The 16,513-nt window shown below is 41.3% G+C and overlaps 1 long non-coding RNA gene across 1 annotated transcript; it reads right to left on the minus strand.

The window, feature by feature from the left end:
* Nucleotides 1-485: 485 nt before the first annotated feature.
* Nucleotides 486-15,996, minus strand: LOC109366316. Its single transcript, XR_004159015.1, has 5 exons — nucleotides 15,536-15,996; nucleotides 12,387-12,455; nucleotides 11,167-11,361; nucleotides 10,131-10,217; nucleotides 486-1,530 (listed from the first exon to the last, which is right to left on the minus strand). It is a non-coding gene; the product is annotated as an uncharacterized LOC109366316 (long non-coding RNA).
* Between the last annotated feature and the right edge of the window lie 517 nt (nucleotides 15,997-16,513).

Raw genomic sequence — 16,513 nt, forward strand, 5'->3', positions numbered from 1 at the left:
TTCAAAAGTGGTCCCAGCGTAGCAGCATATGTCAGAAGTATTACAGAGGTAAGCACCAAAGAAATGGGATACAGAGGTGAGACCAAAGAAATGGGAGGAAGGGCAGCAGAGGCTCAAAGTGGTGAGGGATGCTCCCAGGATCAGGCAGGTGGTCAACCACATATTGTGGCCTTTGCTTTCTATGCTCTATAAAAACCAATAAAAAACACTAGAGACCGGTGTTGTCCCTCTCCACAGACATGATCCACCCGTGGCTTTCTCTAAAAATGCCATGCCATCTCACATAGACAAAGTTTCAGTATTTACAGCAATAGAATGAATCACAGAATGACTTGGCTTGGAAGGGTCCTCAGAGCCCACTCAATCCCAGTTGTCACCCAGCAGAGCAGACTGCCCAAAGCCCCATCCAACATGGCCTTGAATGCCTCCAGGGTGTATGAGGTACTATACAGCATGGAAATCAACACTGGCATAAATAAGAGTAGTATTCTGATTGTTTCTTTATAATTATCTTAAAAAAGACCAATATAACACTTTCTAGGGATCCATTTTTTCTGCCCGTCTTTTTAAATTCATAACATTTTTGAAATGCAGATTTAAATTCAGAAAACGCTTTTATTTCTTCAAGGACATTTAACTTGCTGTAACCCGTGGGAACATGGTAGGGGGGGAGGGGGAATCCAATTACATGTTGCTTGTAGAACTGAAAGGATAAAAACTGCAAACTGACCCAGGTCAGGAATGAGAGATGGCCAACCTGCGGGGCTCTGTACACTTTGCAAGTATAATTGCATCCTCTGTTTGTAGTGCTGCTGCTCAGTGTTACACCCACTCTTGTGTGACTGAAATTTACTGAAATGTATATGTTCTGTATAGCAAAGGGAAAATCACAGCCCTGATGTTGCTTTGCTTAAATGAGAAGCTTTGCATGGATACCCTGCACATGGCAATGCTGCTCTGCCAAAGCAAGCTTGCCAAGCCTGGGAGCGCCAGCTTTTCTGACAGCCGAGTAAGTTTTGCCCTTTCATCCCACCTTGGCTGCGTGTTGTAAAAATGCAGATGCTTAGGAAATTGCCTCCAGGTGTTGAGTGATCTGAGTTTCACCAAAAAAAATAAAGCTTAATCTAAGATAGATGACCTTGTTTTCAGCAGAGGATCTTTCTGCTTGTGGAAGAGGACTGGAAAGGGTCTTTTCTGCGTTGCCTTGCTGCAGCCGTAGTGGTTGTTTGCTGGACTCTGACAATCCCCAAGTCAAATGCACATTAGGGCACAAGGCTGGTTTGGGTGTTTTGAAGATATATGTAAGTTAACATAGAACTCCCCAGTCCCAGCACTTTTTGCTAACTTAGTCCTGGCACCGTGGTACTCAATGTGGAGGAAAATATCTGTTTTTGAGGAATGCAGAGTTCATAAAGTTATTTGGTGTCTCCCCACAGCAAGCAGCAACAGAGGCTTGCCCTTTGGCTCTCTGTTTTTTTTGGACGTCTTGTGAAGCAAAAGCACTTAGCTTTTCTGTCTTGATTTCTTCAACTAGAAAAAAAAAAAGAAAAAAGACAATATTATTTAGTTTTCTCTTGGGAGTGTTGTGCTGGTTGATTTATTAATGGTGATAAAGTCTGGGTCTTTATGTAGAGGCTTGCTCTAATGCATGGGTGTCCAATCTTTTGGCTTGTCTGCGAGACACTGAGCGAAGTGAATTTTATATTTGGGCCAAATAAAAAATATAGTTAATGTCTGTAAGTATCGTAACTTCTTTATATACATGTATAGTTAATATATATATAATATGTATAATTAAAACATTAAAAAAGAGGGCAGCAAAAACATGAAACTGGTGGGGTATTTGACCTTGTTTTTGTGAAACCAATGCAGCAATGCGTGGTTTGATGGAAGCGGTTGCATTTCTCAGTGAGTTCCTAAGGCGTTGGTCAGAGAATTTTTTGATCTAATTTTACCCTTCCTGTACTTTGAAAACAGTTGTTCACAAGTGCCAAAAAGCACGAATAAAGTGTGATTGTGAAGCAAGGGATATTTTGGTCTCATAAAAATCTGGTTAAGAGACATGGTCAGATTTTTCTTCGAGTTGAATGTCTGATTGCAACTCAGTGTACTCCATTTGAAAATTCACATGGAATGTATTTGTATGTATTATAGACCTGTACTGAGTGAAGATGGAGTTGCAAATATACAAAAAAAATCATCATTTTTTTGTAGTCTTGAAACTTATTCTCAAATTCTTTTAAAAATGGAAAGCATGGCTGCATATTTTTCACTGTTCACAGGACTGTGTTTAGTCAGTATATCACAATACATACAGTTATTAGCCATCACTTCACTGTGACATAATCTAAGTTTCATTTTAAGCACTGTTATGGTTTGGAACACAGCATAGATAAGTTGATTTTCACCTTGGAGATGCATGTCTAGCTTATTTAAATGAGCAGTCAAACCCACGAAAAATACTAAACCTGTGAGCTATTGCAAAACTGATTAAAAGCACATTGCAAATTATTTTATGCTTCTTGTGAGCTTTTTGAGATATTGAAAATGACAAAATTTGCCAACACTACATGAGTCTTTCGGATATTTCTTTTGCACTGAATGTATTAACTTATTAAATAATTCCATGAAACAGCTCCCATCTCTTTTCGGACCATGCAATACTTACTGTTGTCCCAGGTTCAATAGTGCTGGAAACCACACATTGTAGATGCAGTTTCACTGTAGGTTTAGAGAATGGTAAAACTGTAGTCAGACTATGTGGGATTTTTTTTCCCCCAATATAAAGTGCCCAAGGATTAATATCTGTTTAATACTCAGGAGGCAAGAAATGCTTCCAGAACTTGAAAACAACAAAGATTGTCCTTTTGGGATACCTGAGATGAGATGGTAAACCTTCCAACACGCTTGCACTCCTCCTTCTCCTATTACAGCAGACATTGAGGGCAGCAGGTACATCACCACCACCAGGAACAAAACACATTAACTCGATGGTGCTAATGAGCAGCGAGCGAGCACTGGAATAGGAAGCTGTGTTGACATTTGAAAGATCCCAGTTACGAGGTTCCGCATTGCCTAATTGTGAGGGTTGTGTGGGAAGCACTGCTTCAGTGTATCTGTCTAGTATGGACATGACCGGCAGGAATACACTACCCCTGTGGAATGTCAGTTACTGGAGGAAACAATTATCCTTTCTGAATATTCAAATATGTCAGAATATTCTTCCCTTTTCCCTTTTAGGGCTCATCAAAGCTGTGAGTGTGTCAACATCATTCCACCTACTGGGAGGTGCTCTGGAATATCTGATTCACAGGCATTTCACTTGCTTGGCATTGAGCCTTGTGCAGCCAATGCTGTCTTGAGCCTTTACAAGTAATTCAGGCAAAAATGGAGTTTGCCAACAAAAGCGTGAGCATCCAGACCTGGCAATGGAAAAAAAGGAGCTGGGAGGTGGAAAGGGAAGAGGTGGGAAGGGCAAACAGGAGCTGTGTGCAGGGAGCTGGGTGCACCAAGCTTGCTGCTCCCACCAAGACACAAGGCTGGGGGAAGCGATTGCTGCTGTTGCTTTCAGAAGGGACCACACAAACCCACATGTGGTAGGAGCACCCTATCACCCCTCCCCAGATCTCTGGCATAATCTAAGCAGGTAACGTGGCCAGGGTTGTTTTACTGCCTTTAGCATCCTGCCAAACATGGCACAGCATTCAGCGCCAGCGCTCCACTGACCGCGAGAGGAGAAATGAAGCATGTAGTTTATCATATCCAAAGGCTGAAAGGGTACTTTACTTCTAAGACCAAAATAATGCAAGGATCTATTTCTTGGGCCTTGAGGCCTTCTGGCACTGTCTAGTTGGCAAATACATAACATTTCCTTCCTCTCCAAACCAGGGTGCCATATCCAAATTGCTCGTAGCCCTGGACTATGCTCATTCCCAAACTGTGTGTCTGGGAGAGGGCTAGGTGGCCTAGAACAACAGCATGTGGGGGTCTTCTTTATGAATTTAACATTGCAGGTAATCATGTTCTGGGCCTGGGTTCTGGCACTAATTTACCAGCAGAAGTAGAGCCAGTGAGTAGTAACAAAAGAATCACCCAGTCAACTTGTCTGATTGCATATCATGGGTTATTATGTCTCACCTTGCTTCTCTTTCATAGGGGTTTGCCTAGAGCATCTCTACTAGGAAGACATCCAATCTTGATCTGAAAACATCAAGAGACAGAGAATCCAACTCTTCTTTTGGTAAGTAGTTCCCAGGATTAATTGCTCTTACTATTAATAATGCATGCCTGGGTTTCTTTGTATGAATTTGTTTGGCTTCAGCTTCTAGCTGTTGATTCCTGCTATGCTTTCTCCACTAGATGAAGGAGATCTTTTGCATATGCTATTATCTTGTTGTGGTGGTACTTGTACACTTTAATCAAGTCACGTCTCCATCTTCTTGATAAGATGAGCAGAGAGATCCCTTCCAGGCTTTCACTAGAGAGAGGCATTTTCTCTCATCCTCTCTCTTGACTTATCTCCAGCTTTTCCCACTTTAAACACAGGCACCAGAACTTTTTACACTATGCCAGTATTAGGCTTACTAGAGCAGTGGAGAGAGATAAGATCAGCTCCCCACTCCTACTCACTGCTTCCTTGTTTATACATCCATGAATCACATTATCTCCTTTTGCTTTACACTAAGAGCTCATGTTGCTGCTCTTAAATCCAGTCTGCAGTCCTTGATTTCCAGGGCTGCCCACTAGCTAGATAGTTCCTTCAGGGCTGCCTACAATAAGGCTAATCTTAAAAACCAGGTTTTCTGCACTGCCTGTTTTGTAAGTGTACCAAGAGTGTTGTGGGGTTGAAACCCTGAGATGTTCAGGTACAACTCTTGGGCATGGAATAAAAAATAAAAGGTGCTTCTGAATAATGAATGACAAAAACCGTCCCTAGCTGTTAGGAGTAAGATCAACTTATGGCATTTGTTCCCCACTATGAACTAAATTTTCCAGTTCTACAAAAGGTAAAATCTACACCTCTCTCTCTAATTCTTTTCCCATACACAAGATTCCCAGAGAGCTGGTGGATGCCCCATCCGTGGGGACACCCAAGGTCAGGCTGGACGGGGCCCTGAGCACTGGTGGAGCTGTAGGTGTCCCTGTTCATTGCAGGGGAGGAGGACCAGATGGCCTATAAGGGTCCCTTCCAACTGAAACAATTCTATGATCTTGTATTTGCTGTAACCAATGAACATGTTGCCTCCTTCCCACTGCTACTGACAGCATTTTCTCATCTTATTAAAAAAAAGAATAAATCAAGTCTAACCTGTCTTTCCAACAGAGATTTTATGCTCATTAAAATCTGAGAACTATGGCAAGGATTTCAGCTTGATAGGCAGAAAGTATCTCATTCATCCTAAAGGTAAGTGTAGTCTACATGTCTAAGCCAGCATTATGATTTTTTTTTTTTTTTTTTGAGCAAAATCATAGCTACTCTTTGAAAGCTATGATTGTGCAATCATCAAGGCATTCTTCATGCTGGCAAGAAAAGACACAAAGCAAACTGATCTGACACATTTTTAAAAGGTTTTCTTTGTTTTAAGAGATGTAGATTGAAAGAACAGACCTGAAACATTTATGTGAGTGATCCTTACATCTTTGCTCTTGTTGATTTTGATGAGAGCTTCTGCTCAGGAAAAGATTTTAGGATTTGTCATGTGCTGATATTTTGTGTCAGTGATTCTTTCCATGTAAATAGGAGGTTGCATTGATTCCGTAACACTGAGAAATCAGTGTTGTGGGCTTTTTAACAGGGGACAGGCATCTAAATGTCTACAGGCATTTGTGGCTAGCCAAGAATTACAGTGTGAAACCACCTGTAATACATATAGATGCATGAAAGAGGAAAGTACGTTGAAGTCGATGTGAAGCTGCTGATTACTCTGCACAACACACTTTATATTACAGCCCAAGAGCTCACAAACTCTGCCATTAAACAGGGCTTGATCATCCTGAGAAATGCTAACACTGATGTCTGAAACGACTTTGGGAGACTGTGATCAAGGATGATGTAGCTGTCATTGTCAGATGTTTACCCAAAATGATATGGTTATTATTCCCAAGGAGTGGGGGGGACACCCCACAGCTCTCAGGAAGAGGGATGGCTTACCTGGACATGGGCTCTTGGTGAAGGCTCAGCACAACGTGAGGATGCCCGTGGGAACCTGTACCTCTGCAATATGCATTTTGCCGTGGTTTATTTGTGCTGTCCCCGTAACACACCCATTGCTGTGGGATGTGGATGCCTTTCAGTGATGTACTAAACCAATAAGCTACCTGTCATGCGTGTTTCTGACTCAGTTTTGCAGTCGAAAAGGAAAAGTCATCCCTCACTGATGGCACAATGCCCTGTGGACACTCTACACTCACTATAAGTTTAAAACAACCAGGTAACGTCAATTCTGGTTTAAACAAACATAATCAAACAGCATAGACATGAAAATCTCTGTTAATAATAATCTGGTCACAAGGTATACCATAAGCAAAGCGTGGATTTCTTCTGTCAGTGTAGTCGTAGCTGCCCCGGTGGCTGGGTGGCAGTAAGGTGTGTTGGTCGTGGGAAACCTCACTTGAGGTGTTCCCAGGCAGAGGAGTGAAATGAGGCCACACTGCCTAGGGATCTGTTGGGACACTGGTCATAAACCTCACTCTGCCAGATGTTACCTTCTAAAGTATTGGTGACTGCTCAGGGTTTGGAAAACATTTGGAAAACTTGGTCATATTCCTCAGTTGCTTAAAAGTTGGTATAATTCCTCTACTGAAGGTGGAACCAAAATAGTCATCAGCAAAATATCATCTGCTACACTCAGACACAGCCGGGGAGCTGGAGTGGGTTTTCTGCAAATGGAGAGACTAGAAAAAAGTGGCCAGCAGAGGTCAGATGTGGTTTTGAACTCTCTGAGAGCAGAAGTTATCCAGAGATACTCATAAGAATTTATACTGTCTATTAGCATTTGGGATGAAGTGTTGTTTGGTGTTTGTCTGCAGAGCAGGGCTGCCTGCCCTTGAGCCATTTCACTTTACTGACAGCTGTGATTATATTTCTACCATTATGGTATTTGCTGTGTTTCACTTAAGTACATTTTTAATGTTAAATCTCATATTTTGGTTCAGAGATGGCAGGCTGTGTGGAAAGTGATAAATAATAAACAACTTATAGAAGATTCCCTCTCTTACTTTCTCACTCTTTCTTTCTTTCATTCTCTTTCTTTTTTTCCTTCTTTCCTTCTGTGTTGTGAACTCAGGTACAGCTTGTGTACTCAGGGTGACAGCTACACCCACAGATTCACCCTCCCTAAAACCATTCACAGTTAGACTTGCCACTGCATGTTGCTCTCCTTTCCGAAGCTGAACAAATTGCACAGAAAGAACTGAAAAACTTATGCTTCCTTTCAAGAGTTTTCCAGCTGTCCCTGTAGCCAAGCCTGAGTTATTCACAACTTAGACATTCTGCAGACAGGAAGAGCAGCACACGTTGCACAGAGCTGGGAAGCTGAGGTGGGCTCACTGCAGGTGATAAATGATGCCATGAGTATTCTAACATTTGTTAGGACCTAATATTTGTTCGATCTGGTCTTCCTCACTAAACCATGTTTTGTTTGTGTTACACAGTTTCCTGATGGACCAACGTAGATGACCTAAAGAACTAGAGGAATTAAGAGGAATTAATCTGAGTTATTAGACCTCCTAGGACATGTTTTTCTGCTCCAAGTTTCAAAGCAGCAAAAAAAGAATATGCAGAATTGTATGTCTCAGAAAGTAAGGTTCAACATGACTAGGAACCTCACCTCTAGAAATTATGGAGCCCCAGCAAGGTCAAAGGGAGAGAGAAAGAGAAAAGCAAGATCAGTTAGTTCCCAGTGAACTAGTTAGTAGCTCCTGTTGTAGGGAGCCCAAAGAGGAAAAACAGGTCATTCCCGCTTGCAAATGAATTGTTATTCCTCTGAAAATGTTATATGTATACATGTAATAGAGTACTGTCCACAGGCCTCAAACTACATTGGGAGTACTTAGTGAAAGTAAGTGAATGAGAGACCAAACAGACAGGAAGTTGGGAGCTATGGGAGGAACAGTCAAAGGCAAAGGAACGTGCAGTGTGGTCAGCCAGGACTTCTCCCCTCTTCTGTACATCTGGCTGCTCTTCTGAAGGCAGGGCCTGAAGCACACATGAGGTCCAATGGACCTGGTTAGTAAAAAACAACTCCTGGTTGCACGTAAAGGTCTGAAAATCATATTTCTAATAAGTGCTCGGATTGCTGACTTTAATAATCCAGCATTTTAAAGATCTGAATATTTCAATAGGGCTTACAATTGTATCTTGTGCCTACACTAGCAAAGGCTATAGTCTCAACTAAACTGATTGCAAATCTTTCCAGTATGATGCTAGATGTGTTATCTGTGTAATTATCCAGACCCCCTTTGTAGTGTACCTCTCAAGATAGTTCTGGCTCTTTAACATGACCAGAAGAACAATTTCCTTTAGTAGTTAAATACTGCTAAGGTATCTTCAAATTGGGAATATTTTCTTGAAAACAATCCTACTGGAATGAGAATTCTTCTTCTTTAGGGACTAAAAAAAAAAAAGTTGTAGGAAAGGAAATCAAGTCGTATTTTGATAGAAGAGCCATAAATGGCATTCAACTAAAGGAATTTTCCCAAGATCTTCACATAAATTCTTTCCCCTTTCTCTACATTTGTTAATTTGTTAATAGGGTAGATTTCAAGATGTAATTTTTTTTTCAAACCTCCCATTAACTTATGCCATCTCATTCAAAACAGTTCTTCTCAATTCATAAAAAAACAAGCTGACCAGTAAATATTGCTCTTTCTACGAAGCTTGCAACTGTGGGCCTTGCTTTGGTCTTAGTAAAACAAACAAATACACTTGGGCACTGAAGATACCTTAGCATGTTTTCTGTCAGAAGAGAGACAATATTGCAGGGATGAAAAGTAATTTCAACTGTCTTTCTAGAATTCCTTTGCAGGAATATGAGAGTAATAAAAAGATTTCTCTCCTATTCCTTGCATGGTTTAGGGTTGCTGCACACTGTTTGAACAGCTGCATTTGCAGCCACCTTCAGGGATGGGACAAGTCAGCAGAGGAGGAAGCAATCCAAGTATAGATCATTCAAAAGTGATGGAAAGGATGAGCTATTGGTTTTCCTGACTGATAAATCCTTGTTTCTGTCTGGGATATTGAACTTGCTGTCATGACTGAGGAGTTTCAGTAACTTACCACAGTGCTCAGCTCATTTGTCATATAGCAAAAAAACCTCCTTCCTATCCAGGTTTAAATTTCCTAACATCCAAATCTCTGCCTTTAAGTTCCCAGTAGGCATGTCTCATGCAGCAAAACTCCACTGCTCTGTGGCTTGGGTGACTTGCTAGTTACTGACACCCTTCAGGTTCCTAATTGGAGAGTTTCTATTTCAGCGACATTTGTGTGAATCCGTGTCTGCACAAATAGTGCCATAGAATGATAGAATAGAATCATATAAGTTGGAAAAGACTACTTAGATCATCTAGTCCAGCCATCAACCCATCCCCACCATGCCCACAGAACCATGTGACATAACTTTTTGTACACAGCAAAGGGCCATAACAAGTGAGTATTCTTCCCCTTGTTATTCACTAAATGCATGACATACAGCCTTGGAGGATTTGCATAGGATAAAAGCTGTACATTTGTAATTTTCCCACATATTTAGCAATCTTAAAGGTGTAATGTTCAAAGTCATTATTTATTGTCTCAAGTGATCCAAGAAAGCAGGAATTCTTCCACAAGAGGGAAGCTGTTTCAGTCTACCATCATGTTGCTGCAAGACTGAAGTCAGGGTAATTCCCCACACAGCAAGCACCCCTCATATCAAGTACTCTTGCAGAGGAAACTCCAAAACACTACTTATCTGCTGCAGGGAACCTTACTATAGTGAATATCTCTATGGAGCTGTGTTTTAATTAAATCTGTGACTGGCATATGACAGCAATTTTTGGCATGTTGGGTCTGCTGTGTTGCTGCCTACGTTGCTGGTACTCCCACATATGGACATTTCCCTGCCCACTGTGATGTGTCTCAGTGCACTGCTTACCAGCTTTCAACTTTGCTTGTCTCACTGGAAGTCCAGATTCAGTCAGTTTCATCTAAATCTCAAAGTTGGTTTTGGGCTCTCTGTCATCTGTGGTAGTTAAAAGAGAGAAGATTTAGACTGTATATGAGGAAAAATCTCTTTACAATAAGGGTAGTGAGGCACTGGTACAGGTTACCCAGAGGTGGTAGATACCCCATCCCTGGAGACAATCAAGGTCAGGCTGCTTGGGGCTCTGAGCAGCGGATGGAGCTGTAGGTGTTCATTGCTGAGGAGTTGGACTAGATGACCTTGAGAGCTGCCTTCCAACTCAAATGATTCTATGATTCTAAAGGTGGATGTTAAAGTTAGATAAGAAGAAAAGTTTATTGCCCAGAAAAAGCAGCTGAGATTTAGGTAATAAATGTTACATATCTGAATTTAAGCAGAAAGAGACCTATCTCTGTCTTCTTGGAAGCAGAGGCACAGCTCCCAGGAGGCACATATGGATCCATTAAATAAACTGTGAGCTTTCCAGGAAAGGTAGTGAGTTTGTGGAGCCACACAGATATCTATCTACAGGAGCACATGACAAGTCCTGCACATACACACAGAGACAGACAGATTTTGGGTTTCTGAGTTTTGGAGTCTATTCTCAAAGATTAAAAAATAAGAAAAAGAGATTCACATTGTTTAGAAAACAATACAATTTATGACTGTTGCAGTAATTTTCTTCAGCTTACCTATTGAAGGCCAGCAGATAGAACAGTCCTAGAGCAGTCATACTGGTTCTTCTGCTCTGCTACTTCCCGGTCAGCTCCAAGAGGCAACCACAGACCTTCCCAGTTTCCCCAGTTCACATCTGAAAAGCTAGTTGCACCAGTCAGTAGACTAGACATCTTTCTGTCAGTGTTTGTTCTAAAACCACAGGGGTCCATCAATTCTCTGCGGCTGGTCCTGTTCCATTACATTTTCCTTCCTTCTAGAAATCTAGCTCAGAATAAAGGCTAAAAAATGGCAAAGCACCACCTCCCCTTCTTCCCCTCCCCCCAGTACTTACATTTGTAGAATGAGTGATGGTGCTGAGAGTTTGTAGACTCCAAGATAACTCCAGCAGCTGAGGGACCAGAGGGAGCTGCACAGACCCCCAGGAGAAAGGTGAGCTGGAGGGACTGACATCACATCACCACGTTTGGTGTCTTTTCAGGGCAAAATAGGCTACTGAATCCTGGTTTTAATGCAGTCACCTAAAAACCTGGAGACACATTTTTTCTTTAACACTTTGGTCAGATATAAATTGCATTTCCCACATATATAGTGAACATTCTTTCAGTTTAAGGAAACTGAGAATGTATAGCCTGCACAGGAAGATGTGCAGAGAAAGCTTTATCCCAAAGCATTGTCTGAGGGTCACCTAAAAGAGAGAAAAGTTATAGTTCCAAGAAAAGCATTAGAATAACAATACAGCTGTGCAGTCTGTTTTACTGCGTATTTCACATATATTCAAAGTCTGTACCAACTTAACAAGTCTTCAAAGACTTCAAAGCCATTTGCGGTGTGCTACGTTAAGTACTGGCAACATAGATAGTAGGGATATTTAGCTTCTGGCACCATCGTTTGGATATGGGATCTTAAGTAAATGAAAGTTCTAAATCAAAATCCTTGAGTCAATCTTATTCGTATTTCAAAGATGTCTTAAAATCTGAATTTGGATTCTGATCTGAAGTATACCGCTATGCTCCCTTTGTAAATGCCACATGCACCGAGGAATATGTCATGATTTAAACTGCAATCAGAAAGGAAAGCAGAAGGTGTTTTTCAATTGGCTAACATAGATAAATATACACTTTCCATGTAGAGGTAAATCCTTTTATCCTATTTCACAATGTTATAATTATGTAACAACTAAAAGGCTATTTTGCATCATAAAAGAGGGCCAAAAAGGCAAAACTAACCAGAGCTGACCATAGCTGAAAAACAGGAAAGCCACTGGGAAAAGAGAAAAAAGGAATTCTAGCTGTTTTACATAACAGATGGCAGCATAACAGAAAGCAGCTGATGTTGGTAGCCTAAGGGAATTTTCCTGTGTCAGAAGAAAAATAAAATTTAGGATATACAGAACCCCCCATTAAATGAGTTTCATAAAAAGAGTGTTTAATTTACATATACATGTATGGATATAGATATATAGCTGCACACAAACTTTTGCATAGTTGTATAAATATCCGTGTTTAGAAGGAAAAGAGGCTAAGAAAAATGACACAGTGATACTTTTCTTACCTGCTACACAGCATTTACTGCTCCTTTCTTCAGAGCACCTCCTTGCTTTTATTCTCTCTAAAAATCAGCCTGGGAATAAGGAAGAAGAGGAGAATAAGACAGAACATGAAGGCACGTGCCTTGATTCACCTCACCAGGAGGTTCCACAGGGCTAAGTACCATAGAAGCTGGCTCAGATGTCTGAAGCTTTTATTTGAATAAGAGCTACAATGTACAAAGACAGGTCACAGCCAGGAAGTCTGAAAAAGGACAGCGCAGAAGAGAGAAAGACAAGAATAATATTTTGCAGCAGCATGTACCAGTGCTGCTTAGAGCCTGATGAGCTCAGGTCATTCAAGGATGCACGCATACGAACATTTACCCCATGTCTGCAAGGGCTTCTTGTACTGCCCTTTGGAGTATAAAGGAGAAATAGTTGCTGAGAAGTGCCTCTTAACCTAGCTCAGAGCATACCTCTGGTAGGATGATAAGTAATGATGATTTTTCCTGAGTACATCACTGTACCAAAAGAGCAAAGCAATTATTATTAACTGGATTTGTTATTCACTAGAAGCTACATGATGGAATTTTCCAAGCACCAGCCTAAATCCACTGTTGATGAAATCAGTGTGTTATTTGTTTCCCCATGGATTTGGCTAGAAGCATAGAATCATAGAATGGTTTGGGTTGGAAGGGACCTTTAAGATCATGCAGTTCCAATCCCCTGCTATAGGCAGGAACACCTCCCTCTTGACCAGGTTGCTCACAGCCCCATCCAGCCTGGCTCTGAATGCTTCCCCACAGGGGGCATCCACAGCTTCACTGGAGAACCTGTTCCAGTGTCTCACTACTCTCACAGGAAAGAATTTCTTCCTGATATCTAGTCAAAGCTTTTTTTGGGGGAAAAAAAATTAAAAAATAAACAACTACAAAAACCAGCCGAAAGGTATGTTTTACCTTGCTGAGAATTATATTTGTAAGACTTTGAAAAAAGTTGATGTTTTAACAGCCTGAGGAGAAAACCAATGGGATCAGAATAAAAATCTTGATATCAGCACTTCTAAGTGGAAATTCCACCTGTGTCTCAAGAAGCAGTCTGTTGAATGCTCTACTCAAAACTGTTTAATTTCCAGGAGAGGTTTCAGCTGAGTGACTTTCATCCCAGATCTTATCCATTACCAAGATAAGGGAAGGGCACAAGCAGGTGTTGTGGCTGGCATTTCCAAGTAGAAAGGATGAAGCAGAGCAGAAAACATTGCAACTATTTTGTGATATATTTTTTTTCCCATTGGTTAATGTTTCCTTTCATTTTTCTCCTCTTTTATTTCACTTGTGTACTCAGTTATTTTGTTTGCTTTTTTTTTGTTTGGTTGGTTTTGTTTTGTCTTTTCAGTTCAGCCAATCTTAATGGAAAGGACCTGGTAACAATTTGGTGGTTTTGAGTGACATTGCTGATAACAACAATGTTAATTTTCTGAAAATAAGAAGAAGAAATTATAGGATGGACAATTTTTTTAAGGCTCTCAAAAAACCTAGTTAATTCACTTGCTGAAATATATTGTGGATCAAATAGTCCTCTTAAGATTTAATACAAATCACAAAGCAAACCGTGTGCTGCCTTTGTCAATTGCAGCCACGAGCGGGGATGTTCTTTGCTCTTTTACTTGCTTTTTCTCATGAAAAGATGACTGACACAAACCCTGCCATGTTTGTTCAGAGGGTGGTGAGTCACTGGCACAGGTTGCACAGAGAGCTGTGGGTGCCCCATTCCCAGATGTACCCACAGCCAGGTTGGGTGGGCCCTGGGCAGCCTGAATGGACTTTGAGGTCCCTTCCAGCCCAAGCCATTCTATGATTCTATGATCACAGCGAGTCCGGCCAGTTGAGTAAGTTTAAGCTGGCAAATGCTATTCAATGTGGATCCTAAAGAAAATCTTCCCAGTACAATGAATAGCTGCAGAAATGTATGTTGCAATGGCTGCCATCTGGCCATGGCAGTCCACAAGTGTACTCCAGCATTTGACTGGAGAGGATGGGATAAGAATGACTATTATTTTCCTGGGTTTCTGCAGATGCTTTGGGCAGAGTTCCAGTTCTCACATTGTGCACTCCAGCTGCCATCACGGCTGTGGTGCAACATCTGTAGAACCATCAGCCACAAGGAATTGCAAGCATTCCCTGAAATGAGGAGCATTATGAGGAAAATCAGCACTAGAAAACATTCAGCACACAATAACTGTACGTACTTTATGCGGATATTAAGGAGGTTGCATGTGGCAGCAGGCTGTGACAATGGAGGTGGCCAGTCTCTTTGTCACTGCTGGCTGTACAAGTGGGACAAAAGAGTAAGAATATGAGGAAAGAAGAACCTTCTAGCTAGGAAAATGTCTGAGGGTAATAGCTTTGAAATTCACATCGCTGGCATTCTATAGGGCTACCGTAAGTTAGTTCAAGCAAATTATCTTGATTTTATTTCCAGTGAAAAACTTGATGGAAAGATGTTTGTGAAATGGCCATGGCTGACTCTTCTACATAGATGAAATACAGCTGGAGCCTATTTAAGGGTGAGAAATGCTCACCCTTAATGAGTGACACTGAATTATTTTCACTTTGTCATGGCTGTCATAGATGTTGTCTTCCAGTTTGCTTTTCATTTCCCTTTATGACACTCACCATTAGCATACATTACAAATGCTACTCAGATAAATCTCTTGCCATCTTCTGTATGTCAGATAGTTAAAATCCTTGCTTTTTTTTTTAACCATGTTTAGACACATCCATGTTCCTTAGATATATTTTAGCTCTTCATTGCTCAATATCACTCCAACGTTTTAATCTCCAAGAGAAACATCTGTTCTACCAGATAAAGCAAATAGAGAAAGCACTGAAAATGGAAGTCAGTGGATTTGTCCTGCAAGGAAAGTGGAGACGGTGAGCGAGTAGTCCTTCACAGTTCCTAACTCTAGTGTAAAATCTGAATTCTCATTTCACATCTCACTTCCAATGCTCTGTTTTTGGAACTGTTCTCAGACACAGAAACTGTACTGGCAGAAAAATGGAGAAGACAGGATCATCTTCTTGATTTCAAAATTGCATAATCAGCGGAAAAGCAAAGCAGACAAGCAAAATATAAGGATTGATATATAAGGAGTTCTCTATCACAAATTTACCTTGTGCTTTCTTCAGAGTCTCTCTCCCCTAAAACAGTCCAGCTCTCTGCATGCTGTCCTTTCTCTGCTAACTCCTGCAGGCACAAAGGATGGGAATTTGCTTTACTTTCAGCAATTTGCTTTCCTTCCTCTGGAAGCCAAAACAATCCTGAGCATGGAGCAGACTTATAGGAGTGCTGCATATTCACATATTCAGAAAATCTTGCCCTTGAGACTTTTTCCCCTGTGACCATGATTTCTCTGCTCTGACAATATCATAATAAGGACTGGTTGTTGGCTGCCACCAGTGATACCAGACCAATTAGGAGCTAGCAACTCCGTCTGGAGGTTGTTCTGCTGTCATTTGGGGTTACCTATTTGGTCATCTTGTGTTGGACCTCTATGAGGTTGATCATCTAATGCTGAAATCCTCAGATGTATTGTTTAAGCTGGCTTTCCACCTACATTTCAGTCACTTGAGATATCCTGTGGGGTTAAAGCCAGGATGACTAACTCGGATGTTTGTGCATCCTGTCTCCCCTTTGACACAGTGGTGATCAAACCAGCTCTGCCCTCAGAAGACATCGCCTAAGGCTCCTACAGCCTGTGGACATCAGACCTGGTTTGCTAGCAGGGTGACCGTAGCTCCTTGGTGTGAGTGGGGCTAAGTCACATTCCCCTTCCTCCACTGTACAGGGGCAAGAAGCTGAACTACACAAGGGGAAACGTTTTGGAGATGCGGAGTGGAACATTTTATGAAAAACATGGGGAAATGTGGTGATTTTATGCACAGCCCAACCATAGTTGGCTTTCTTCTGGCCAGGAGCATGAGGCAGACAAAGCTACCTCTTGAACATTGAGGTTCAGCTTTTTATTTGGGTGCAAATAAAGCTAGCCATAGTGAGATGACTGGTAGGGGAACAGTGTCTCCTTTCAGCTTTCACCAGAGAAGGCCGGATTACCGAAGTCATTCTTATTGGGCTTCTTCTTTCCCCTCTC

The sequence above is a fragment of the Meleagris gallopavo genome, chromosome 2 (assembly GCF_000146605.3).
Source record: "Meleagris gallopavo isolate NT-WF06-2002-E0010 breed Aviagen turkey brand Nicholas breeding stock chromosome 2, Turkey_5.1, whole genome shotgun sequence".
Lineage (NCBI taxonomy): Eukaryota > Metazoa > Chordata > Aves > Galliformes > Phasianidae > Meleagris > Meleagris gallopavo.